General features: G+C 41.4%; 1 long non-coding RNA gene and 1 pseudogene across 1 annotated transcript; one reads left to right on the forward strand and one right to left on the reverse strand.

Annotated features, from left to right (window-relative positions):
* Positions 1-1,723: 1,723 nt before the first annotated feature.
* On the reverse strand, positions 1,724-26,206 carry LOC142578050 (uncharacterized). Its single transcript, XR_012827145.1, has 4 exons — positions 26,042-26,206; positions 22,957-22,998; positions 20,309-20,510; positions 1,724-5,810 (listed from the first exon to the last, which is right to left on the reverse strand). It is a non-coding gene; the product is annotated as an uncharacterized LOC142578050 (long non-coding RNA).
* On the forward strand, positions 9,990-10,787 carry LOC142574030 (uncharacterized; annotated as a pseudogene).
* Positions 26,207-26,747: the final 541 nt, after the last annotated feature.

The following is a 26,747-nucleotide window of genomic DNA, read 5'->3' on the forward strand; positions in this document are numbered from 1 at the left end:
AACAAGACCTGCCACCCTTTCGTTAATGCTATAGAATTCCTGTATGTTACCAGCTATTTCCTTATTAATTAGGAATCCGACTCCTAGTTCTCGTCTCTCCGCTAAGCCCCGGTAACACAGTACATGCCCGCTTTTTAGCACTGTATATGCTTCTTTTGTCCTCCTAACCTCATTGAGCCCTATTATATCCCATTTAGTACCCTCTAATTCCTCCAATAACACTGCTAGACTCGCCTCACTAGATAGCGTTCTAACGTTAAACGTTGCCAGGTTCAGATTCCAATGGCGGCCTGTCCGGACACGACACAGCTCGACACAGCGGTGCACGACACAGCTTGACATAAATGACAAATTGGAGGGGACTTTACACAATCAATTTTTTTTTCGGCAGAAATGTTTTGGCAAAGTACTGCATTCCCCAGTACAGCAAAAATTCACTATATTTTATCAAAGTGTTTAGGTGGTCGAACACCACATCTGGTCAGCTTTTGCTTCACCACTAATATAAACAAGAATAAAATAAAAAATAATAATAATTAGCGAGGGGAACTTGACATCAGTGTCTAGCATGAGATAAGAGTATTTATGTAAGATCCTGCAGTTAACAAAACAGTTCAGGCAGAGGATTAAAATATATGACACAGAGTTTTACCACTGCCTTTGCATTAGCAGCAGCATTCTATAAGTGATTCGGAAGCTTATGGTGCGCAATTTCTGAACCAAAAGGTGTGAATCAATTAATCGAATTTCATCTGACATATATATATTTTTTTTTAACATTCAAAGAAGTAAATTTCGCTTCACAGGAACAATACTGGAGGCATAAAAGGGGCAGAAAAGGAGCTGTAAATTAAATAACTAGTGCTCCTGTTTCGGAACGTTCAGACCCGCGTCCCCGGTTCACGTGCCATTTTTCACGTTCGTCCTGGCCGATTAGTGCAGGGAAACGCCCTTCTACCCTTGTTTGGGCTAGCGTACTGCATTCCCTGAAGGCGATGGGGCATTGTTGCCCGACCGTACGCTGCGCATATACAGGCAGTGCCCCAGAGTGGACCCCTACCCTTATAAAAGAAATTGTGAAAAAGTTAATCAAATATCATTGTTCAACGTTGACAAGTGAGATTGAAAGACTATTGAGGAATTGTTGAAACATTATTGAGCAAATTGTTGACAAGTGTTGATAGTTGGCCTGCGACGTATTGTCAAGCCATCATTGTGGCCTTTAAATTTGAAATATCGTTAGCATATTGTTGAAACTGATGTATTTCAATGTTGAAAGCCCATCGAAGCATTGTTGAAGATGTGTTGAGTCTCAAAATTGAATGCCCATTGAGGTATTGTTGAAATGTGTTTGTCAATATTGAAAGCCCATGGAAGAATTGTTGCAGATCTGTTGAACATCAACGCCCAAATTATGTTGAAAACCCTTTATGCCCCAGTGTGTATTTAGCAGTGTTTAAAACTGCACTTTTCTTAAAATACTGCGGAGCTATGTTATGTTGCATATAATGATCTTTGATGTCACGATATTTGCTATGAGAGGATAGGGGTAAAATTTAAATACAGGTGCTTTTGTATTGCAGGCCTCTGTCACCCTGGGATCAAAAGCATGCTCCTAGATTGCCGGTAATAAACCATATTGTAAAGCTGCTAGCAGTACTGTTATGCCACTTTTTCAATTGTCAGAGTGAATGGTCTTCCACGAGATCAAGAGTGCTGAACTGATGCAGACAAAAACCATTTTTCTAGGTGAACTGTTTATTTGTAACCAAACATCCGTGTATATGTACAACCATTTGTAGTTTGGGAACATCAGAAACTTCTTGAAAACTATTGCAAAGAACAAACTTCCTGCAGCTTGACACCATAACAAAATTGAATACTGACAGATGTAGTCCATGTGGCCCTCAAGTAAAACACATTTCCCAAAAGAAATAAACGTTAAAAAATAAATACCTAAATACAATATGTATTTAACAATATAGACTGACATGACTGTAAATAAGAACACTCAAGAAAGGTACTTGCTTTCTTTATTAGGTAGCCAGTGGTACTACAACCATGGCGCGATTCGCTTGAGCCCACAGCACTCACTGAGACCTGATATGAAGGGTGGTTATCTTTAAGTTTCATGGAATTTATTAAAGACTGGCTGTTGCAGCTAACATAATTCTAGATACAGAGTGCCAAACATTACTTGCACGAGAAATCAAGACACCATATGCAGCTAATTAACAGAAACTCAGTTCCTAATAAATTTTTTACGAATTGTATCCGGTAATATTACAAGGTGTGTGCATTTAGAATGAATTTCCAGAATGACACCAGTAACGAGACACATGCCATCAAACTGGTTGTAGAACTGCACTGTTGTCGCACTTATTTATTTTTTAACAAAATGCACATTGAAGCACAAAAGTAACTGGAATGCCCATGTGTTTCTCTCACATTTATAGAAAAATCTCGAAACTGGTGTCATCATGGAAATTAATTTCAAGTGAATACAAACTCACTGGCTTTCAAACTTTCAAACTCACTGGCTACAATTTGCAAACTGAAATATGTGCCGTGATGTTATAAGTGAATTAATAAATTTGTGAGAAACGGTTGAATATGTTTCCATTTCTTGTGCTAATAATGTCCACCTCTGAATAATCCAGCTCAAGAACAAGAATTATGCTACCTAGCACAGGCAAATTAAAAAAAAAATCTGTAAAACTGAGAAAGGATCACTCTGTACAATCCTTATTTGTTGGTTGAATGGTGTGTGCCAGTTTGAGTAAACCTTATCTACTTTTGAAACATGGCAATCGCAATAAGTGATGCTTATGGGAGCAGTTTATTATGCTGCATTGCTGTTGTATGACCCAGTTTTGTTTCCTGCCATGATAACGTTCCTGCGCAGGTCATTGCATATCAAGCGACTTATTAATATTGAGTGCTTCAGATTTTTATATGAAAAAAAAAACAGCTATTAGTGATGTGCTGGAATACTACAAAGTTACTCCTTGTGTGAGTTCCATTTCAATTTTGTTCACTGCCACAAAAAAAAAAAAAAAATAACGAAAGAATACAAAAAAAATCTGGTTTAACACAAACATGAAAGGCACATCATTGCCATTACCGGAAATTTTTTGTTGCATTTTAAATTTAAGCCAACTTATACATATTAATTGTTACTCATGTATTTTAGATAGCAATAAACCATTTTTACAAAGTGATGTAAAATGCAGTTTTTACTGAACAACCCTGACAATGGCACAGATGCACTTGCAGGTGTGCGATTTCATGCCAAATTGACCAGCATTTTTTTGACACCACAGATATAGCTGAAAACACTGCCATATGTTTACTAGAATTCAAAACTCCTTACCCACTTTTATTTATTTTTGTCAGATATTTTGTAGCATTTTGGTGACACTTTAGTTTTCCTGCTCAGCTGAGCTAGAGGAAATCAATCAAGATTCTTTTTCAAATGCACATTGTATTGATCGAGGCCTTCAAATGGCGTGCATGGAAATACGGTGAAGTGATGCAACTGCCAAAATAGCAAATTTTTCAAATATTTGAATACTTCTAGATCCTTTTTGCCACTGGCAAACGTGAGGAAAATTTCAGTACGCTAATTTTTTTCGTAACGAAAAATTAAAAGGACAGAACTTAAATACAGAATAGCTTAGGTGACATAGTATAGCAAAAAAAATATTTTGAAGCCCTAAAGGTTCAGCTGATCGCCCGAAAGAAACTAAAATTCTAATCTTTTGCAAGAAGTTTCATGTTCAAGGTAAAAACAGCTTTGGTAGTTTGCCAAAAAATATGTGACACATTATTGGATAGCTCTACATGTCTGCTATGCATGTGTGAAGTTAAAAAAGGTATTATTTTTAAATACGAAAAATAATTTTTTTAGTTTTTGTCAGCACAGACTTTTCTCGGATGTGTGCGCAAGCTTGCCGGCCGCAAATGCAGACGGCAAAGCTGGCTTCGTCTGCAACACAGATGACAGAGAAGCGGTGTTGGGGTCTGCATTTTATTGCCAAGAGATGCACGCTCTAACGCAAACGAGGCTTGTGCTTGGTGTGGGCCGGGTAAACCATACAGCCATTGCACATAAAATATTGATACGTGTTAAATTTGTGAGGCAGCCCTGCACTGCTAAAAGATATGTTTCATGCAGTTTACAAAAAGAAATATCTGCTATTATGTAGACAGTAAATCTAGAAAGAGCGCTGACATTGTTCATACAAAGCATTTTAAAGGACATGTCGCACTGCAATGCAATGCGACATGCAGGGAACAGGACACTTTCTGCCCTGCTCCGCAGAGCCCAATGACGATGCAAGTAGAAATCACCTTAATTAAAACTGAAAACCTACACGAGTATGAACAAATTTCTTGTGGCGTTGCGTGTTACCACTGTTTCAGAGCCTGAGCATGTTCGTCTATAAAAGTCATATGTGCCGTGTTCAGTCTGATGTGGTGAGACGTCGTTGGCGACCAATTTTCGCGTTCATATTTTAAAAAAATATGAGTCGAGAGTGTGGTGCTTGACATCACCTGCCTTTGTAATGATAAAAAAAGGCAGTCACAGTTTGTTGACTAGCTTTGTGGCTAATTATATTAACAATCTTTCCTTAATAGATGTTCATATATTCATGCTGTATGTGTGATCCACAAACAAACATTATAAAAAATTAATTTATCACACTTAAAGAATAATATATTTTCGTAACTTGTCACATGCATAGCAGGACATGCAAGGCTATGTAACGATGGGTGACACATACTTTTGCGCCAGCCACCAAACCTAATTTGTTCACCTTCAACATAAAGCTTTTAGCAAAAAATTTTAACATTACAGTTTTTTTAGGTGATCAACTGAACGTCCAAGGCTTGAAATATTTTGCAGCTATACCAAGTCAACCAGGCTGATTCTATATTTATTTTGTGCCTTCTGTATTTCCCTGCCTTTGAAAAAACAAATTCCAACTTTGCAAATTTTGGCAGTCACACCACTGCAGTCTCTTGACATGAACACCATCTGAATCTCTGGATCATACAATTTCGTGTATCAGTGCCGTCTAGCTTAGCTGGGCAAGAACAATCAATTTTTGCCAAAATTCTAGAAAATTTTTGCGAAGGAAAATAAATGGGGAGGAAGAGTTCGGAGCTTCAACAAACATATCTAAACTTTTTTAACTATATCTGCGATGGTAAAAAAAAACGCTGGTTGGTGGCCCTGGAATGACTAGGTCTATGTATGAAAGCAAATTTTTTCAAGAATTTTCTCATTGTATCTACTTTTGAATATCAAGCAAACTTGAAATGGTTTGCCATAATGGAACAGTTCTTGACAAAATTGGGTGGTTTAATTGGCATGAAATGAGTGGAGATACTTAAAAAAACATAATAATAAGGAAACACTATCCTGGCTGGAACTATATCAAAAACTAACATAAAATGTAGTGAAATATAACAAAGCACAGCACTTGTATTCTGGATTGAGCAAACCAACGTGGGCTTCTCAGGAGACTAGCATAATTAACATAAAATAAACATAAAAATGTCAAGGCATGGAAAGGCACACCATTTGTATGCTCGTTTGAGAAATCCAAATTGGGCTCTTCAGGACACTAACATAAACATCAACGAACACAAAAATGCAGAGAGTTACAAAAGCACAACACTTGTGTTTTGGTTTGAGCTGTCCAACTTGGGCTCTTCAGAGGCTATTGGTCCCATGTAAGAAGCGAGGCCAGAGTTCTTTCCATAGGGCATGTTGGTACGAGGAAATCTGCGACACGTTAAACCTGCAAAAACAACAAAAAGCCAGAACAAGTTTTAAAAAGCAACTTCCACATGCAAGAGTATGGCATGCAATATGCCCTCGTTATAATGAAATCGATCAATTGTCTTGCTTTATTCCAACTTTCCGTGGGCACAGCTTCACAGCATGACAATTTAAATTTATTCAATGTGGCACAGGACTCCAATAAGTGTGAAATGTAGGAAAGGGCAAAGAGGAACAAAACACTGTAGCAAAATAACTTTATGAATATCCTCAATGTCGAAGATGTGAACTTCACTTGCTTAGAAACAAAATAGCGGACAAAAATTTCTTGTCATTCATAAGAAAAATATTCTTATTGTGCTGTCGCCCCTTGGGTTTCTCAAAAACTGAATTTTCACTTAGCTCCTTGATGTCTGTCATTGCAGTGGTTTGGGAGTATTGCCACTTCACCTAGTTTACTATAAAACAAGTTTTTGTAAGTTTCATTACACAAAAAAAATATGCTGCTTTATCCTGCATAGAAAAATAAAACCTGTAAAACTGCAAATACTGAAAGGGTTTTGCTGCTCTATTGTCACTTAAAAAATTATTTACCTGTTTTTTTTCTTGGAAAATCGCTCTGAAGAACTTAAATCAGCAATAAAAATATTAGTGATGCACGAATAGTGAGACCAAACCGAATTCATGCCATAAGCAAATTGAATATTGGATAGCTTCTGAATAATGAATAGCTGATTTCACAATTAATGTAAAATGATGTTCACATCCTAGTATTCTTAAGGTTAGCAAGTTTCTGTCATGGCATACTATGTTATGAAGAGCTGTTTATTAAAAGCACAAATGGAGCAGCAAAAAGTTTCTTCACATGCACAGGACTCTTCAGTAAGCATAAATGATTGCTGTACAGCTACTTAAGTAACGTAGCCTGGTCTGCTATTCGTACAAGTTCTCATGCTTTATGTCTATACTATGTTATTGGAGGTGAAAATTTAAAGTACTTTGGCTCAAATTTTGTTTTATTGGTGTCTTGAAACATTCGAATAATATTTGCATTTACAAATAGTGACCATTCAAAGACCATATCGAATAGAACACTATTCAATTCAAAAGTTTCCAGTATTTGAACACCACTAAAAAATATATAGCTCCTAAATTGGAGAGGCACATTTTTCCCCAATATGTGATCCTCAACGGGCTAAACAAGAGCGACGGGAATGCCCATTTATTGTTTTGATAAATTTAAGCCCATACGCTACTTAGCAATGGTTCATAATAACCCTGTAAACAGGTAAGTGAAGTAAGGAAGCAGGAAACAATTCCAACAATTTCAGAATGGGAGTAGTGGACATGTCCGATGATCTGTAAGAAGCTTTATACATCGTCATCATCATCATCATCAGCCTATTCATGTACACTGCAGGACGAAGGCCTCTCCCTGCGATCTCCTGTAACCCCTCTGCGCCAACCGATTCCAACTAGCACACCCGCAAATTTCCTAATTTTGTCGCACCATCTAGTCTTCTGCCATCCTCTACTGCGCTTCCCTTCTCTTGGTATCCATTCTGTCACCCTAATGCTCCAACGGTTATCTAGTCTGCGCGTTACATGACCCACCCAGTGACATTTTTTTCTGTTAATGTCTATTAGAATATTGTCAATATCCGCTTGCTCTCTGATCCAAACCACTCTCTTTCTGTCTCTTAAAGTTATGCCTAGCATTGTTCGTTCCATCGCTCTTTGCACAGTCCTTAACTTGTTCTCAAGCTTCTTTGTCAGCCTCCAAGTCTCTGTGCCGTATGTCAGCACCGGTAAAATGCACTGATTGTATACTTTCCTTTTCAATGATAATGGTAAGCTCCCAGTCAGGAGCTCACGATGTTTGTCGTATGCGATCCAACCCATTTTTATTCTTCTGTGAATTTCCTTCTGATGGTCAAGGTTCCCTGTGATTAGTTGACCTAGGTAAACATACTCCTCCACAGACTCTATAGGCTGACTTGTGATCTTGAAAGTTTGTTCCCTTGCCAGGTTATTTCTCATTATCTTTGTCTTCTGCATATTAATCTTCAGCCCCACTCTTACACTCTCCCTCTTAAGGTCCTCAATCATTTGTTGTAACTCGTCTGCATTGTTGCTGAATAGAACAACGTCATTGGCAAATCGAAGGTTGTTGAGGTATTCGCCGTCGATCTTTACTCCTAAGCCTTCCCAGTTTAATAGCTTGAATACTTCTACTAAGCACGCAGTGAATAGCATTAGAGAGATGGTGTATCCTTGTCTGACCCCTTTCTTTATAGGTATCTTCCTATTTTTCTTGTGTAGAATTAAGGTGGTTGTGGAATCTGTGTAGATATTTTTCACGGTATTTACGTAAGCAGTCTGTACTCCTTTATTACGCAATGCCTCTATGACTGTGGTATCTCTACTGAATCAAATGCTTTTTCGTAATCAATGAAATCCATATGGAGAGGCTTATTGTACTCTGCGGATTTCTCGATAATCTGGTTAATGACATGGATGTGATCCATTGTAGAGTAATCTTTCCTGAATCCAGCCTGCTCCCTTGGTTGACTAAAGTCCTTATTCTATTGCAGATTATTTTGGTAAATATTTTATATAATACTGGGAGTAAGCTAATGGGCCTATAATTTTTTAGTTCTTTAACGTCGCCCTTTTTATGGATTAGTATAATGTTTGCATTCTTCCAATTTTCTGGGACCCTTGCAGTCGATAGACACTTCGTATAGAGAGCCACCAGTTTTCCTAGCATTACGTCTCCTCCATCTTTGATTAAATCGACTGTTATTCCATCCTATCCTGCCGCTTTTCCCCATTTCATGCCTTGCAAGGCCTTTCTGACCTCATCTCTAGTTATAGGAGGAGTTTCTGTATACTGTTCATTATTGTCTCGAATAGAGTGCTCCTGAGTCCTCTGGGTACTGTAAAGGTACCCAGAGGACTCAGCTAAACTAAACAGCTAGACTAAACCGCTAAACTAAACATACCTTCGAGATTGCTGATGATATTACCCTGCTTATCTTTCAGCGCATATATCTTGATTTGTCCTATGCCAAGTTTCCTTCTTACTGATTTCAGGCTGCATCCATTTTTAACAGCTTCTTCAGTCTTTCTCACGTTACAGTTTCGAATATCACTTATTTTCGCCTTGTTGATCAGTTTTGACAGTTCCGCGAATTCTACATTATCTCTTGAGTTGGACACTTTCATTCTTTGTCGTTTCTTTATTAGGTCCTCTGTTACTTGGGAGAGCTTGCCTACTGGTTGCCTTGGTGCCTTCCCTCCCACTTCAATTGCTGCCTCTGAAGCCAGCCTCATTACGGTTTCATTCATTACCTCTCTATGTCATCATCATCTCTCTGTTCTTAGGCTGCATATTTGTTTGCAAGTACCAGCCGAAGTTTGTCTGCTTTTACCCTTACTGCCTCTAAGTTGACCTGTTTCTTCACCAATTTTACTCTTTCTCTGTTCAAATTAAGGTGAATCCTGGCCCTCACTAACCTCTGATCACTACACTTTACCCTATTACTTCTACATCCTGCACTATGCTGGGATTGGCAGAAAGTATGAAATCAATTTCATTTATTGTTTCATCATTAGGGCTTTTCCAGGTCCATTTTCTTTTGCTACGTTTTCTGAAAAAGGTTTTCATTATTCTCAGCTTATTCCTTTCTGCGAATTCTACCAGCATCTCACTTCTAGCATTTCTAGAATCGACACCGTAGTTGCCAACTGCCTGTTGACCCACCTGCTTTTCCCCCACTATTGCATTGAAGTCCCCCATTACTACTGTATACTGCGTTTGCACTTTTCTCATCGCTAATTCAACATCTTCATAAAACTGATCTACTTCCTCATCGTCGTAACTGGACATTGGGGCGTAGGTTTGTACTACCTTTAATCTATACCTCTTATTGAGTTTGATTACTGTATTGTCTATTAACAGCATTTAGCCAAATGTGAGTACTCAGTTGGCAACCTGGAATAAAGTATGGGAGCTTGAGCAATGGGGGGGAGTACGTATCACCGTGTCTCTCCAATCTAATCGGTCAGACCGCATCCCGGTCTATGTGAACACTAAAATGGTGTCAGAAGTGTTAATTGGTCTCGTGTGAGTGCCAAACCAAGTCATTCTGTCATATCATCCCTCAGCAACAAGCGGCAACCGGCAATCGCAGCCATGGCATACGTGCTCCCTCCCTTCCCAAGTTTCGACCTTCGCGCCACAGACGCCAACAATACTGGTCACGAATGGACCAAGTGGATAGAAAGCATCGAGAATTTTCTTTTAGCGTGTGATATCACGGTAGATGCATGCAAGAAAGCGCTCCTACTGCACTACATCGGCGAAATAAGTCTACGACATATTTCGCTCCCTCCCCGACAGCCCTACACAAGCTGCAACAGCTACAAGCATGACCCAGACCATGCAGAGCCCATCGACGCCAGAATACGATGCCGCACGAGCGAAACTGAGTGCATACTTCGCCCCGCGGGTGAACTTGACATTTGCAATCTACAAATTTCGCCAAGCACAGCAAAATGTTGGTGAGCCACTGGACGCCTTCTACGCAAGCCTCCGGCAGTTCTCTCGCCACTGTAACTTTGAGAACGTCGATGCTGAAGTCCAGAACCAAATAATCCTTACCACAACGTCGTCTCACCTTCGCAAATATGCAATGCTTCATTCCCTCACTTTACCAGACTTCCTTAAACAGGGAAGAATGCTCGAGGATGTCGAATGGGATGTATCCGAAATCGAAAAGAATGTCGATAGCAATGCGGCGCTCGCAGTTCACAAGGAAGGACAGCACCATGGCCAACACCAAAGAAACAGCTGACAGATGCCACAACAAACCTATGCACCTCAACGACCTCATGCTTCATCAGCAGATTGTCGCAACTGCGGTGGCAAGTGGCCTCACCAAGGTGGACAATCAAGTTGTGCTGCATGGGGCAAGACATGCAAGGCATGTAACAAGGTTGGTCACTTTGCACGATTCTGTCATTCAACGAGACAAGCAGTGGACTGTGACAATGGTCCAAGCAGGAATTCACAGACAGTCTGCAGTAAGAAGAGTTCTAGCACAAAAGAATGTGCTGCCACCCGTGACACCAGTTCAAGCAGTGACGAGTATGTTTTCGTTGCCATGACCTCACCTCAGACAAGCCCATCTCCAAAAGTTATTGTCACTGTCAACAATGTGCCAGTCGGTCACTTTCATAATCGACACAAGTGCAACAGTGTCAAATGTTGGCGAAAATGACTTTGAGAGCTATCTCCTAAAGGTGAAACTCCAGGAAACATCCATCAGAGTGTTCCCATACAAAGCAACATCTCGGCTTGAACTTCTAGGCAAAGTCTCTGTCACAATGAGATACAAAGATAACTGCATTGAAGAAGACATCTTTGTCATTCGAGGAAACTGCGCACCACTCTTAAGCTTCACAGCAGCATCCAACCTGGGGCTTTTCCAAATCACATACCAAGTTAATGAGTATCAAGGTGACAAGTCAATCATGGAAGCATTCCCCAAGTTGTTTAGTGGAGTTGGAAAACTCAAAAACCACCACATTCACCTTTTTGTGGGCGACACTGTCCCACCGGTTGCACAACCACACAGGCGTATTTCGTTTGCCTTACGTGACGCCACAGAGAAAGAACTTGAATGCCTCCTGTCAGAAGACATCATTGAGTCAGCCATAGGACTTACACCGTGGGTGTCCCCTGTGGTTATTGTGCCTAAACCGCATCAGCCTGATGAAATTCGAATCTGCATTGCCATGTGTGTTGTGAACACTGCCATTCAACGTGAACGACATTTGTGCCCAACAGTGGATGACATCATTGTTGCCTTAAATGGAGCAACAATGTTCTCCAATCTTGACTTAAAGAATGGATATCATCAGTTGGAACTTGACCCTTCCTCAAGGCAACTCACCACATTTTCAACACGTTGGCTTGTTTCGCTACAAACGACTGAACTTTGACATCAGCAGTGCAGCTGAAATCTTTCAGAACACCATATGCCAAGTGCTCAATGGCATCCCCAATGTCTTGAATGTTAGTGATGATGTTCTTGTTTTTGGGCAAACAAAACAGGAGCACGACTTGTCCTTGGAAGCCGTTCTGCAGTGATTCCAAGAAGCTGGATTGACACTGAATGAAAAGAAGTGTCACTTTCATCAACGTGAACTGAACTTCTCTGGACTTAATTTTTCAGCTGATGGCGTTCGGCCTGATCCTAAGAAGATAGCAGCCTTCTTACAGATTAAAACACCGGAATCACCACAAGAAGTGAAGAGCCTGCTAGGAATGATCAACTATTCAGGCAAATTTCTGAGAAACCTTGCTGACCTCACACAGCCTTTACGTGAACTGACACTGAAGGATGTTGTCTGGGAGTGGACAGAACGACAGCAAAATGCTCCTGAGAGCCTAAAGCAAGCCATGTCCGATGCCTCCATCCTTGCTTACTTTGACCCATCCAAACCGACAGAATTCGTGGTAGATGCAAGTCCACACGGACTGGGTGCTATCCTCACACAGCGTGACAGTGAAGACATTGTAGTGATAGCTTATGCAAGTAGAGCGCTTACACCAGTTGGAAGTTGCTACTCCCAAATTGAACGTGAGATGCTCACAGCTGTATGGGCCATGGAGCACTTCCGTCTTTACCTTTTGGAGTCGACTTCCTTTTGCTGACTGATCACAAGCCTTTAGTGAGCATACTGGGAAACCCAAGATTGTCACCATCTGCCTGCATTGAGCGCCTTGCTCTACGCATTCAACAATACAAGTTTGTTGTACAACACACTGCAGGAAGTAGTAACCCTTCCGATTACCTTTCCAGGCATCCAGTTCCTGAAACGAAAATGTGTGCCCGCATCGACAAAGTACCTAATGAGTATGTCAACTTTATCCAGCGCCACAACATCCCAAAGGCCTTTTCGGTTCAAGAAGTCGCTGATGCAACAAAAGCAGACCAGCAGCTACAGTCACTCATCAGTGCTATCCAGCACCCCACACTCACCAGCTGGGTCTCAGCTGAACTGAAGCCATTTGCATCTATAAAAACAGAACTAACAACAACGCCCGAGGGCATCGTCCTTCGAGGAACACGCCTAGTTCTTCCCGCTACCCTGCAGAAACAAGCATTGCTGCTTGCCCACAAGGGCCATCAAGGGATTGTGAAAACAAAACAAATGTTAAGAGAAAAAGTGTGGTTCCCAGGCATGGATAAGCTCGTGCACACTTTGATTAAAAGCTGTCTACCATGTCAAGCAGCTGTTCCCCAAGCAAAGCAAGAACCACTTGCCATGACAAAACCACCCAGTAGTCCCTGGGAAGAAGTATCAGTCGACTTTTATGGTCCCTTCCCAGATAGAAAGTATGCTATGGTGGTGTTAGAGGACTTCTCACGATACCTAGTGGTACAAGTCATACACTCCACAAGTGAAAACAATGTGCTTCCCTCCCTGCGACAAGTGTTTTGCCAGTTTGGAATACCTGCACAGGTAAAAAGTGACAATGGGCCACCATTCCAAGGCAAATAGTTTGCTGCATTCGCAAAAGAATTCGGATTTCGGCATCATCAGATCACACCTTTGTGGCCTCAGGCTAATGGCGAAGTTGAGTGGTTCATGAGAACATTGAAAAAGCATGTTCACACTAGTCAGCTTGAGAACACAGATTGAAAAGTAGAGCTCGACATTTTCCTGATGTCATACAGGTCTTCAAAACACTTGACTACGGGAAGATCACCGTATGAACTGCTGTTTGGCAGACCAATGAGAAATCTTCTGCCTTGCTATGTTGAAGCTGCTTCGGAAACGGAAGACGTAACAAAGTTGAAAACAACTGTGCTCGAGAAAAGGGCATACAACAAACAACGTGCTGATGCACGAAGCCACGCTCAACCACATCGCTTCTGTGTCGGTCAACGAGTCTTGTGCAATTAAGCAAGACAGACACGACAAGTTCACTTCGCACTGTGATCCAGACCCTTATACCATTGTCAGCATTCATGGATCACAAATCAAGGCATCGAGAGGAAATAGAGTAATAATGCGCAACTCAAGTTTTTTCAAAGATGCCTCTGGCCTTAAACAAGCACCAGCCAAAACATCATTTGACTGTGATGACATCATATATCCTCTACCCACCTCAGTGCCAGATCCTGCACCAGCTGCATTGCACCAGAGTTCACCAAGAGACCGCTACCCAAAGAGAAACAGAAAGCTTCCACGCCATCTTTCTGATTTCGCAACCTGACATTGTGACTGTTTGTTGGTAGGAGACATTCACGACTTTTCAACAGTGAACTGTTTTCCGTTTATGGTTTTCCTAATCATATTGTGCCTGCATTGATTTCATTTTCCCCAAGGAGGGTAATGTAGTGTCTATTAACAGCATTTAGCCAAATGTGAGTGCTCGGTTGGCAACCTGGAATAAAGTATGGGAGCTTGAGCAATGGAGTGTGTATCACTGTGTCTCTCCAACCTAATCGATCAGACCGCATCCCGGTCTACGCAAACACTAAAATTACGACTACTGCTACCCTCTCGTTGATGCTGTTGAATTCGTCAATGTTGCCCGCTATGTCTTTATGGATTAGGAATCCTACCCCGTATTGCTTCTTATCCAGGAGACCTTTATAGCAGAGGACATGGCCGTTATTCAGCAATGTGTAGGCCTCACCAGTTCTTCTAATCTCACTAAGGCCGATAATATCCCAAACAATGCCTGATAGTTCTTCGAAAAGTCCTGCTAAGCTAGCCTCACTCGAGAGGGTTTGTGTGTTAAATCAAATCAAATCAGCTTATTGTCATCTCAAGGATGAGGGCAGGCTCGGAATAGCCTCCCTGATACATGGAATGCATTGAGGACAGACGAACAAAATTCGTTCATAGCAAGAAGGGGTTAATATTTTACAAGTCGTTATACACATAGATTCAGCATGAACTGAAAATATAGATACACAGATTCTTTTACGGTCAAATTACACAGTACAATACATGAGGACAAGTTCCAATATACACTAAAAGTTTAGTTAGTGATAAATAATATTGCATTGATTTCATGATAAAAGGGCTTCCCTATTAACACGTGTGCCACATTCTTCAATTATTACCCTTCTTTGAATTAATTTGTTTAATAAAACAGGAACAGTGAAGCGAAGCATTTGTCAGCCAAAGTGTGTTCTACACAATGGAATGATCCAGTGTTGTTGGTGACGAGTAGAGTATGGGATAGTGTATGGTTCTAGTTGAAAAATATCCAAAATATATATTTTTTTATATCTCATTGCTAGGTAATACTCGTAAAGCTGATGAATTGGGATAATGTTAAACCACTTAAATAATTCACCCATGTGTGCATATAATAGTAAACATTAGCAATGTGCCTAATCTCTTTTTTTGGTTGTTTGTATAGTCTATTAATGTTCGTTGCTGTTGTACTTCCCCATACTAAAAAACAATAACTGACATGCGATAAAAACAAGCTGTTATAAAGTGTTATCTTAATGGAAACTGGAAGCAAGGAATGCAGTCGTGCAAGTATACCTACACATTCGGAAATATTAGTTATTAGCTTATTAATTTGTGGTTCCCATGACATTATACAATTAAAAAACACTCCTAAAGTTTTAACCATCTCTACAGTTTCAATCGTTGCACTACCTAAGCGTAAGACATTGCAAGGAGAAGTAAGCTGCATCCGCGAGTGAAAAATAACAGCTTTTTTTTTTTGATGCGTTAATGACTAATGAATTTTGCTCACTCCATGCATTTAGGCTCTCTAATGTAGTGTTGATAAGTGTAGTCAATGCACCCATATTGTTACCAGTGAAGAAAATGCTAGTGTCATCGGCATAGATGATATAGTTAGGTTTATCACTAATTTTTACAATATTGTTGATGTATAAGTTAAAAAGCAGCGGCCCTAAAATGCTACCCAATGGTACCCCAGTGATTATCGGCTGAAGAGAAGAGCAGTGATTGTTAATTTTTACACATTGTGATCGGCACTTAAGGTATGATTTCAAGATTGAATGTGGGGTGCCACGAATACCATACATTTCTAGTTTTTCAATTAAAATGTAATGACGGAGACGATCAAAGGCCCTGGAAAAATCTACGAAGATTTCAATGCAGAGCTTCTCATCTTCAAAATATTTTAGAATCATTTCTTTTTGGGCAGTCTCAGTCGACCTGCCCTTCATGAAATCGTATTGTGATTTTGTTATTATGTGAAATTTGGTGCAAAAGTTTATGACTCTTTTAAAAATAATTTTTTTCAAAGCCTTTTGAAAATATCGGTAATATAGAAATGGGTCGGTAGTTCGCAAGGTCATTTTTGTCTCCTTTTTTATATAGCACAGTGACAGCAGACGTTTGCATTTGTTCTGGAAAACAGCCTGTCGATAAAACAGGTTATATATCTGAGTGAGCACAGGGGCTATAATATGGATTACATGCTTGATCGGAGATATCTGAAAACCATCTATGTCACGCGCGCTGGTGTTCTTTAGCGTAGAGAACATTAAGGCTATTTCTTGATCGTCGGTTGGTCCGAAAAAGATGCTGTTCGTTTCTGTAGTCTTTGCACGAGTTACTGTTGGCTGTAATTGTTGCGCTGGCTGTACAACGTTTATGAGAAAGTGGTTAACTTTTTCTGCAAGCTCTAGATCTTCAACAATGCGGCCATCTATTTCTATTTCCGTAATTCCTGAGCAAATAGGTGTCCTGTGAAGTAACGTATTAAGCTTCCTCCAGATGTTTGCACTCCCACTGCAGCACTCTGGATCAAATTGTTGACTTAAATAATTTGTTTTTTCTTTCCTAATACATAAACACATTTACTTTGTTGCGGAATTCTTTAAATGTTTTTAGGTCTGATATGTCTCTAGTTCTTAAAAACCTTCTGAAGAGTTTCGTTTTCTTTTTGATCATTTTTAAACATTCATGATTTATCCATATATGGTTTTAGATTTCTTATGGCATTCTTTTACAACCTTTTCTTTAAAATGCTTCAGATAAATTTGTTTAAGGATAGCTATGAATGTCTCGTAGGCTGAATCTGCAGTTAATGAAAGGTAGACTACTCCAATCTGTTTGGGAAAGACTTGTGCTAAAAGCAGCTAAGGTAAGAGGCATGATGTCTTGAACTGTTCTAGTCGGTAACTCCGCGGGATTTTTGGTAGCACTAGTCTGTAATAAAATAAAGTGCTAGGTGGTCGCTCATATCACAACACAATACACCTGACTCCACATTATCTTTGTTTATGTTGGTAATAAGAACATCAATTAAGGTTGCCAAATCTGGTGTGATACGTGTGAGGGTATCTGTTACCATCTTGTAACCGTTTGACACAACTGTAGCCACAAACTCAGTTACGAGGGGAGAAGACTCAACTACGTGGATGTTAATGTCGCCACCAAAAATTAGTCTTAAGTTGTTGTCGTTTACGTAATTGAATAATTTTTCAATAACACTAGTGAAATTATTTACAGATGAATCAGATGGTCAGTATATGACAGAGTAAACGCAATTTCGTGACGTTAGAGTTAAGCATTCAATATCAGAATTAATAAAATAAAATTCTGGTACTATCTAAGAGTCTATGTCGTTCTTTACTAAAACGGCAAGGTCACCACCTTTTTTTATTCGTACGGTTGAGGAAATAAGTGTTATGACTACCTTGCCTGTAAACCTGGTCTTCTATAGTATACCAAGTCTCCATAATCATTATAATGTCAAAAGTAAAAGAAAACATGTTAAGAAAAGCAGATAGTTCATCTTCCTTTTGTCGTGCTGAACAAATGTTTAGATGAAAGCAGCACAGTTTGTAACGAAAGCGACTCGCTACAAGATTATTGACGTCACGAGATGATATCGCCATGGCGAAAGAAAAGAGGCACCACAACAGCGCACAGTGATCCTAAGCAATCTTTTCAATGTCACATGCTTCACGAATGTGCAGAACACGCGAGTTTTCATCTTTCCATGCAAGAATACGCCCATCATTCGTCCACTCAAACTTCCAGTTTGCTGTTTTCTTTTTAGCTATTGCCATGCCAACAAGTTTCTTTAAAACTGGGCATAAGTGTTCATTGATGAACACAGGGGTGTTAGAGGAGTGGCCAAGAGCCTTTGTCGAAATGCGCGTTTTCTTTGCTTTTAGAAGCACCGAATCACGTTTGGAGCGGCTCTTGAATTGCACTACTATGTTCGGGTTTGAAGTGGCATTGTTTGCGGTACACGGCGACACTTTTCAACATCATCTTTCGAGATGGGAACTTTTAACATGCGCCAATCTCGTGAAGGGTACTAGGAAGGTCCTCATCAGCAAGTTTGGGTATTCCCTTAATTTCAACGTTACATTTTCGAGAATATTGTTCAGAGGCAGTGATCCTCTGATCCTGTTGAGACATTTGTTTCCTCAAAGCTTCACACTCACTTGTTAGCTTTTCATTGATGCTCCTTAGAGAATTGTCCCTCGCAAGATCAACGTTTTCTCCCTTTAATTTTTTAACTTCCTAATTCAAAAAGCTCACTGTTTTTTAGGTCTCTTATTTCTTTCCATAGTTCTCTCTCAATTGCAGATTTGAATTCAAGCATTTCTTTTCTCATCCCTTCTTGAAACTTTGCTAATTCACTCATTTTCACAACACCAAATTATCACTTTGGCAGCAGAGAGGCAGCAATTTGAATGATACTTGTGTAGTAAGAAAATGATTGCTAGCCTACAATAAACGAAAACAAGCGTGTGAGGAATGAACTTTCGCTGCCCTCGCTGCTGCCAAGTGAGCTAGGTGCAGGGCTCCAATGCAGCAGGTTTTATAGGAAGGTTCCGCCTGGCGGTGCCCTGCGTCGGTAGTGTCATTGATTCGTCAGGCAGTGTTCGTGCCTCAACAGCTGTCGATGCGTCGATTTGGCTCCCAATACGTGTGGTGCAGTCAGCACTGCGTGGCGATACAGTCAGTAGACCACGTGTAGATGCGTCGATTTTGCCAGCATGTTGTAACTGCAATAAACGAAAACAGGCGTGTGAGGGACGAACTTTCGCTGCCGTCGCTGCTGCCAAGTGAGGTGCAGGGCTCCAATGCAGCAGGTTTTATAGGAAGGTTCCCCCTGGCGGTGCCCTGCGTCGGTAGTGTCCTTGCTTGGTCAGGCAGTGTTCGTACCTTGACACGTGTCGATTTGGCTCTCAATACGTGTGGTGCAGTCAGCAATGCGTGGCGGTACAGTCAGTAGACCATGTGTAGATGAGTCGATTTTGCCAGCGCGCTGTCAACTGCAATCAACGAAAACAGGCGTGTGAGGAACGAACTTTCGCTGCCCTCGCAGCTGCCAAGTGAGGTGCAGGGAGGGCTCCAATGCAGCAGGTTTTATAGGAAGGTTCCGCCTGGCGGTACCCTGCGTCGGTAGTGTCTTTGCTTCGTCAGGCAGTGTTCGTGCCTCGACATGTGTCGATGCGTCGATTTGGCTCTCAATACGTGTGGTGCAGTCAGCAATCAGCAATGCATGGCGGTACAGTCAGTAGACCATGTGTAGATGCGTCGATTTTGCCAGCACGCTGTCAACTGCAATAAACGAAAAAAGGCGCGTGAAGAACGAACTTTCGCTGCCCTCGCTGCTGCCAACGTTGCAAGGGTTGGTTTCCATAGTCGCCAAGGCCTATTCTCAATTTATTAAAGTATATGGGGAAAAGCACATAAATATTTTTTTTTCTTATCTTAGAATACAAAGTGATAAAGTGCATGTTAATAAATACGAGTCATAGGTTAAGTGCTTAGAATGAGTAAGCGTCCACTAAACATAGTACTGCTGACAGTGACGCTGGCAACCCTGTCCCTGTTGTTTCTTTGATTGAAATAACCAAAAGAAAGTTGCCACACAACTTATGTTCCCTCTGCTGAAAGGCTGCTGTCAGGCATTACACGGACCTCCTTCAATACAGGAGCAACTTTAATTCAATGTGGTCTGTTCAAATTGGTAGAACTATGTTTCACATCCCAGAACCTGGAGAGCTGTTTTGATTGCTGAAATTTGGTGAACGTGCTACTCCTCGAGCTGAGCAGTAATCACACTTGAGCATAGCTTCTCCGCAATTCATGTATCAGAATAACACTTTCAGGCTACTTAAACATGTCCTCCATACCACTAGATTTGGAGCGTGCTTCACAGACAACTATTCATTGCAATGACAGCCAAGTAGCACTGCTAATGCGCAAATGCGGCTCATTTCATCTGGTGGAGCCGCCAAAAACTTCTGGCAATGAAGGCAACTTTTAAATTTTAGAAGCATTTGAGTATGGCGGCATTAGGCACTTAAGATCATATGAACAGTCGTTTCAAATGGTAGGCTATTGTAGCACACAACTGCACACATGGGCTACTTGAAAGTCGTTTGTTATGCCGATGGCAACTTGCTAATTTTAGAAAAAAATGTGAATGTAAAAATGCAACCGGAAAGGATATATGGTACTTGCCTATAACAGCGCTGACCCTGGTGGGGTCAAGAGCCTCTTTTGTCCCTTGGTGTTATTTCCAAAGCGCAAATTGCCCATGAGCTCCTCCTCTGTGAACATATGGTGAAGCAAGGCCCTTGCAAACTTTCCTGGTCCACCATGGCAGGCCATGGTAAGATGTGCCAGGATAACCTCAATGTGCACTCCTCCAACCTATGTGAACCTGCATGTTTAAGTAAATGTTAGCAAAGCAGTTTTAAGCCTTTCAAGCACATTTACACAACAGCCCTATTGCAAATAAATTTCAAAAGTACCTGTTGCAAATCGAGAATGCTAAACTTGACTTCTTACTAGCTTCTTATGCTGTCTGATGCCACGTGTTTCAGAAAAACAATCCAGCACAAACAAGAAAAATAATAAGTAATCCAAAGTATCCAAAACATCTAGTACTATGATTTAATGTGATTACCAATCTTAGGATACTTCATATTTTCGGGTGTTTGTCTCTATTTTCTCACCCATTTATGTAAATGGATAGCCCATGGTCTAATGGGAAGAGATTGGGCTGCTATGTTGAGGGAAGTGTGTTCATAATCAACCATCAGAACAGCTTGGATGACTGGGTATGTGACCCTGGGCATATGCTACTTTTCAATTAATCTCTTTCACGATACCTTGGGCAACTGCTGCTGCTTGTGTTGGCAAGCAGGATTAGGAGCTCGAAGAGGGACATGACTGTCGATCGTTACTAAAATTACCACTACACATCAGGTTTGCTTGCTGTGCTCCAGAAGTAATATGTGAGATTCCACTCCAGTGTATGAAATGTACATAAGCCACAAAGACAGTATGTGCCAACCAGCACCTCATCAATTAAATTAATCGACTCGCAAAATACAGGCTAAACAAGATCACGGAGTGAACTCAGAAGTTTGTGGACAGTCAGTTGATGTCTATGTCAGGGACTTCTAGGGAGGCTCGGTCACTTCCTCAATGTCCGTCATCGTGCCTTCACACACTGTACATATTATAATTCAGTCTGTCTCATTGTGCCACCGTTCCAATAGTCATCACATATCACCACTAATTAAAATATAACTTATATCTACTGTTTATTAAATCTTTATGGAGAATACTTTGAGCATGAGTTTTTGTAGAGATAATGAATGCTACAGCTTAAAGGAGCTTTAAAGAAAAATTAAATTAATAAAATTCTGGCGTGTTACGTGCCGAAACAACAATCTGATCTTGAGGCACGCCATAGTGAGGAACTCCGGATTAATTTTGACTACCTCAGGCTGCACGGTACATGGGTAGTTTAGCATTTCACCACCATCAAAATGCAGTTGTTTAATCCTGTGACCTCGTGCTTAGCGGCGCTGTGCCAATGCCTCTAAGCAACTACGGCATAAAAGCACTAAAAAGAAAACTTATTTTAGATCTGTAAATGACCTTCCTACAATTCAAGAGATTCACTCGTACCGTCACAAGAGGCTGAGTAAACCATAAAAGGAGCAAGAGGAAAGATTCGTGGCAGTCCTGCCTTGAAGTCACCACACCAGCTTGCTGTGACATCATGGATTTTATGTCTGTTCAGGTGTAGCAATTCTTTTTTTACAAATAAAGATGTTCTTCATTGTATTACAAAAAGCCAAATACCCAAAATAAAAAGCGTCAGGAACTTTTACTGAACCAATACAACCCAAGTTTGTAAAAATACTTTAAATCCACAATGGGACAATGAGGTGTCAGCACGAATATTTTGGGGTGATACTCAGAAAATTAAACTTTGAACTTTATTTTCTCTAATAATCAACGAACTACCAAGAAGTTAACGAAACTAGATATTTAAAACAATGTTCTTTAAAATTTTAAATTGATTTAGGGTGTCATTAGTGTCCTCTTAACACAAAAGAAGGAATGCACTTGGCTGCGTAATAGGATAACATGCATCACTGGTTCTCATTAAGGTTGGATTATCAGTATAGCAAAGCGCATGCACTGGCTGCTCCAGAAGGGAGCCCCGCCACCTCCCCTCAACCTCCCAATTTCCAATCGCTTTATGAGCAGTGATGCAATTTTTGTATCTTAAAGAGACATAATGCCAAGAAGATTCATGCCATGCTGGCTACAGTATGTGGCGACCTGCACTTCACACAGTCCAGCTCGGCATCAGTATTTTTGGAATTTGGCCCTTGAAATGCAGAGAGCCCCAATCACTGCTCATTCTTCAGCCAATTTTCTCAATGGGTGCTGCTGTTTTGGTTTGATACCCCTAGCAGTGCACTGCTGTATGACATAGGTCATAATACCTTCATTCTGGTAAAACTAGAAAGATGTGCACTCATGTAGACCACTAATGTCCACACTAAGTTTCTGAACAACCCTCTCATATCGGGCATATACACTGAAAAACGCACATTCTACGTTTAATATGTTCATAAGTGACACTGAAATTCACTCCCAGTCCCAGCGCAGTTGCTTAGTCTTTCAGCTGAGTGGTTAAAGGCACGATGTCTTATACTGAAGTCACTCTGCACCAATTTATCACTGCAGGAAATGCTTGCAGTTGAATCAGCAATGTTTTTTCTGCTTCCTGCAATACATTTTCACGGCATCACTGTATTTGATCATGGTGACGCTACAGAATGGATGGCCAAAGAATTCACCTTTAGCGTTCCAGCTGGGGTGTCTCCCAGCTCATTTTGAATCTGAAAAAAGATGTCAGTATTAAAACGTGAAGCCACGATGCACCAAAAGCAACAATCAAAAGAGCTACGTGGACCATTAGGCTGACATAAATGGACGGATACAAATGACTAGTCATTGAAAACACTTAAGTGTAGCTGCTCTTGCCAATGGCAGTGTGAGCTGGTCAAATAATTTATTTCACATTCCTCTCCTTATATTAAAAATTATTTCTGCTCACCAACTTAACTGTTATGGCCACATATTAAAGGCAGCTCCTCCATATAAGAACCACAGTGTTACATTCTTTTACTCCCCGTCTACCTGATGCTACTGAAGTTTTGCTTACTCTCAAAGAAGGTATTTCACAGAACTACTCCACCCAAAGCATTATTCCAAGCTTGTGGCAATGCGTCATTTATTTCACAACGATGCACTCCCCTTTCAATCTGTTCTCTCAATAGTGCTCGGATTCAAAGCAAAAATAGTTTTTCGACATAACTAGCGACTTCCATGGTCACAAGAAACTTTGCTAATTATTGATGTTTATGTTGTCGATAATGCGTATACGTGCCACGTGGGAACACAGCAGGACGACAAGGCACATATGCCCAGGCATCTCGTTCCTTTACTGATTTTAAAACTTTGTAAAATAAATCAGTTACTGAAGTGCGAAAAGCTGAAATTCCACGCTATTACATTTATTTTGAATGTTCTATCCCAGTAAAGTAGGACCTGGAGTGCCATGGAATCTGCCTTTTCCGTGAATGCAATGAGCGGATACGCGAAACCGTTTGCGCGAGGCACTCGATGGTGTCGAACGGAAAGATGAAAAAAGAATGTTGAATGCACGCGAACTGGTGGAAAACAAAATACACGCAGTTGGCAAGGCGTTTAACTCGATGATTTCGCAGCACTCGATGGCACCACCCTTATTTTATCTCACGTATCGCATAGAATCGCACGTACACCCTTGAAATTCTTTATTATTATCGCGCGTTAGCCTCCTCTGTGTTTTCTGATCGCGCGAATGTCGGCCGCACGGCGCGTCAGCGGCCTTGCAGCAACGCGGGGTCACTTGATCCTGTAGCGAACAGCGCAACAGAATACATTTTCACTGATCCCACCGCTCCTCGTTGCTACAAGCCCGCTCACACACCATGTACTCATAGAGTTTCTTACAAAAATTACTTGAGGGAACTCTGGCACTGCAGTCATTGTCCTACCATGGGAATGATGGGAAGTACATGGATTTGTCTGATCTTCGTGCTTGTGGACTCAAACGTTCTTGTGGCTTTGTATATTACGCTATATAAATCTTATTGTCGTATATTTCAGCGCAATCTATATTCTTCGAAGTGCAGAAGACGCCGGGAACGCGTACAATTGCTATTAATTGCAACGATTGAGCTTCTCCAGGTGGCCAAATCGAAACGCGCCAAGCATCTCAAGGCACTGGCATGCCTGCGATAAATTCAGAAGGGCGTTTCATTCGTTTGTCGACACATGCGTTTGTGGCTTAATGGTTTCAATATCAGGCTTCTGTGCTAGAGTCCCTGTGTTCGAATCCTGCCGTCCGGCAATTTTAATGATGTTTATTTAATTATTTGTTACGCAATAAACTGTTGAAAATGACGAGTTTGCAAAGTCACAAAGCCGTTTGAAGCCAAAAAAAAAGACGAAGTTTAGGCAAATCCATGTACTTCCCATAATTCCCATGCTAGGACAACCGCTCCCATTGCAGCTCCCGTAGACACTAGCGCCGGAGTTCCCTTTAGTTATTTTTGTAGGAAACTCTATGCATGTACTAAACGGCGTAGCGCACACGAATTATCTTCGATTACAGTACATATCAGATGGTTTCACGTCGCATTGTTTTGCGCTCATTAATAAGGCTAATACCCGTGTCACACGGGCGTTTGGAAGGCCTTCCAACCGATAGTCAGTTGACTCAAAGGTCAAGTTCGAGCTGCTACACGGGCGGTTTCGACGGCCGCCGAGTCAATAGTCTATCGAGTCAACGGAGCACCTTACAACTCTATCGAAATCTCGATGGCCTTTGAGCAACGGAAACGGAAACAGCGCGAACATGCCCTCTCGTTCACAGTGTGCTCCAACTCACGGTTAGAAAGAACAAATCAAACCAAAAAGCTCTAAAAATAGTATATATGAGTGTTATCAATTATTCAATAAAGTATTTTTACCACTTGATATGCGCGAACTACACACACTCTCGACAACAGCGACGTGCAGCGACGCAAACGTTGCCGCAGTTTCGCTACTCAACAACTTAAAAACTAAACATATATGTAAGGCAATGTATAAACAAACATAAAAGAAATTATAGTGATTTTAAGTGGTTTTAATGTTGTTTAACTTTTTGTGACATGAAAACGAAAATAAAGATACGCAACGCCACACAATTTGGCGAGAAACGCCGGAACCACTCAACGGCCTTTCAAAAGTGCCGTGTAGCAGCGCAACAACTCCTTTGAGTCGATAGAGTTCTGGCGTTTCGAAGGCCGTCGACTGGAAGGCCTTCCAAATGTGCCCGTGTGACACGGGTATAACTCAGTCGGTGCTCGAACACCGTGTAAGAAATCGTGGCGTACAACATGCCCCGTTTTAGCTTGCACCACATAGCTGCCTTACGTCCAGTGGCGTAGCAACAAGGGGGGGGGGGGGGGTGCCCGTGGGCGCCGGGTGCAAGGGGCCAGTGGGGGGGGGGGGGGGCTCATATACGTCTGAAGACGCCCCTCTTTCCGCCGGCTACACCCGGGGGGGGGGGCGACAGAAGACCTATGGGCCTCGGGTGACAGACGACCTAGCTACGCCACTGCTTACGTCACCATAAGCGGAGTGTGAAGTTAAACCAGGACAAAACTCCATGTTATATACCACAAATCTAGTGCTGTACAACCGATTCTCGCAACGGAAGGATGGTCCCCGGAATGAAAACTAGAAAAGAGGCGCGCGGAACACACACGTAGGCGCTGAACGCATTTCCGCGCTTTCGTTCACTGCGTCGCAACGGACGAACAAGGGGAATTCTAAACACTCACTCACCTTTGATGTCGCTGAGTCCGAGGCGATCATGGCGATCTTCGAGGCAACCACTCGATAAAAAGCGAGCAACACGCAGGAATATTCCAAAGAAGTCACAGCGAAGCACACGAAGAACGCAAGAAACTCTCAAACAAACGGTGTGCACAAACTCCAGGAATGCGGCGAAGTATCAACAGCGCAAACGCGCAATCACATGCAGTCATACAAGTACACTCACACAGATGCACACTTATACTATCATAAATTGTAGCATTTGATAACAAATTTTGTAATATCATGAGATTCCTGAACAATTACTGCAATTTGCAAGTGTATAAAAGTTTTCTGCTTCGCTTCTTTGATGAACTATTTTCTTTATCGCAGTAACGCAGTGCACCAGCTGGAGCTAATGGAGTGTGCGGGGAATAGCGCAAAATTCAAACGTCGCAAACGCCGCGCCATGTATGCGTGCACAGTTTTCGTCGTTTGCATAGAGAGAGAGAAATAAACTTTATTGTGAGACCAGGCTTCTTGAGCCGAAAGGTGGGTGGCCTCCTCAGTTCAGGTAGCCATGGCTCGCTGCCGCCGCCCGAGCCCTGTTCACCAACCGCAGCTGGCTGTCAGGGTCTTGCGTCACCAGCAGAGCCTCCCACTGGTCTTCCAATCCTTCTTCTGAATCCGCCTCTTTCTGCATGTTATCGCCTGGTGGTGATGATGATGGTGGTGC

Source organism: Dermacentor variabilis, chromosome 1 (assembly GCF_050947875.1).
Source record: "Dermacentor variabilis isolate Ectoservices chromosome 1, ASM5094787v1, whole genome shotgun sequence".
Lineage (NCBI taxonomy): Eukaryota > Metazoa > Arthropoda > Arachnida > Ixodida > Ixodidae > Dermacentor > Dermacentor variabilis.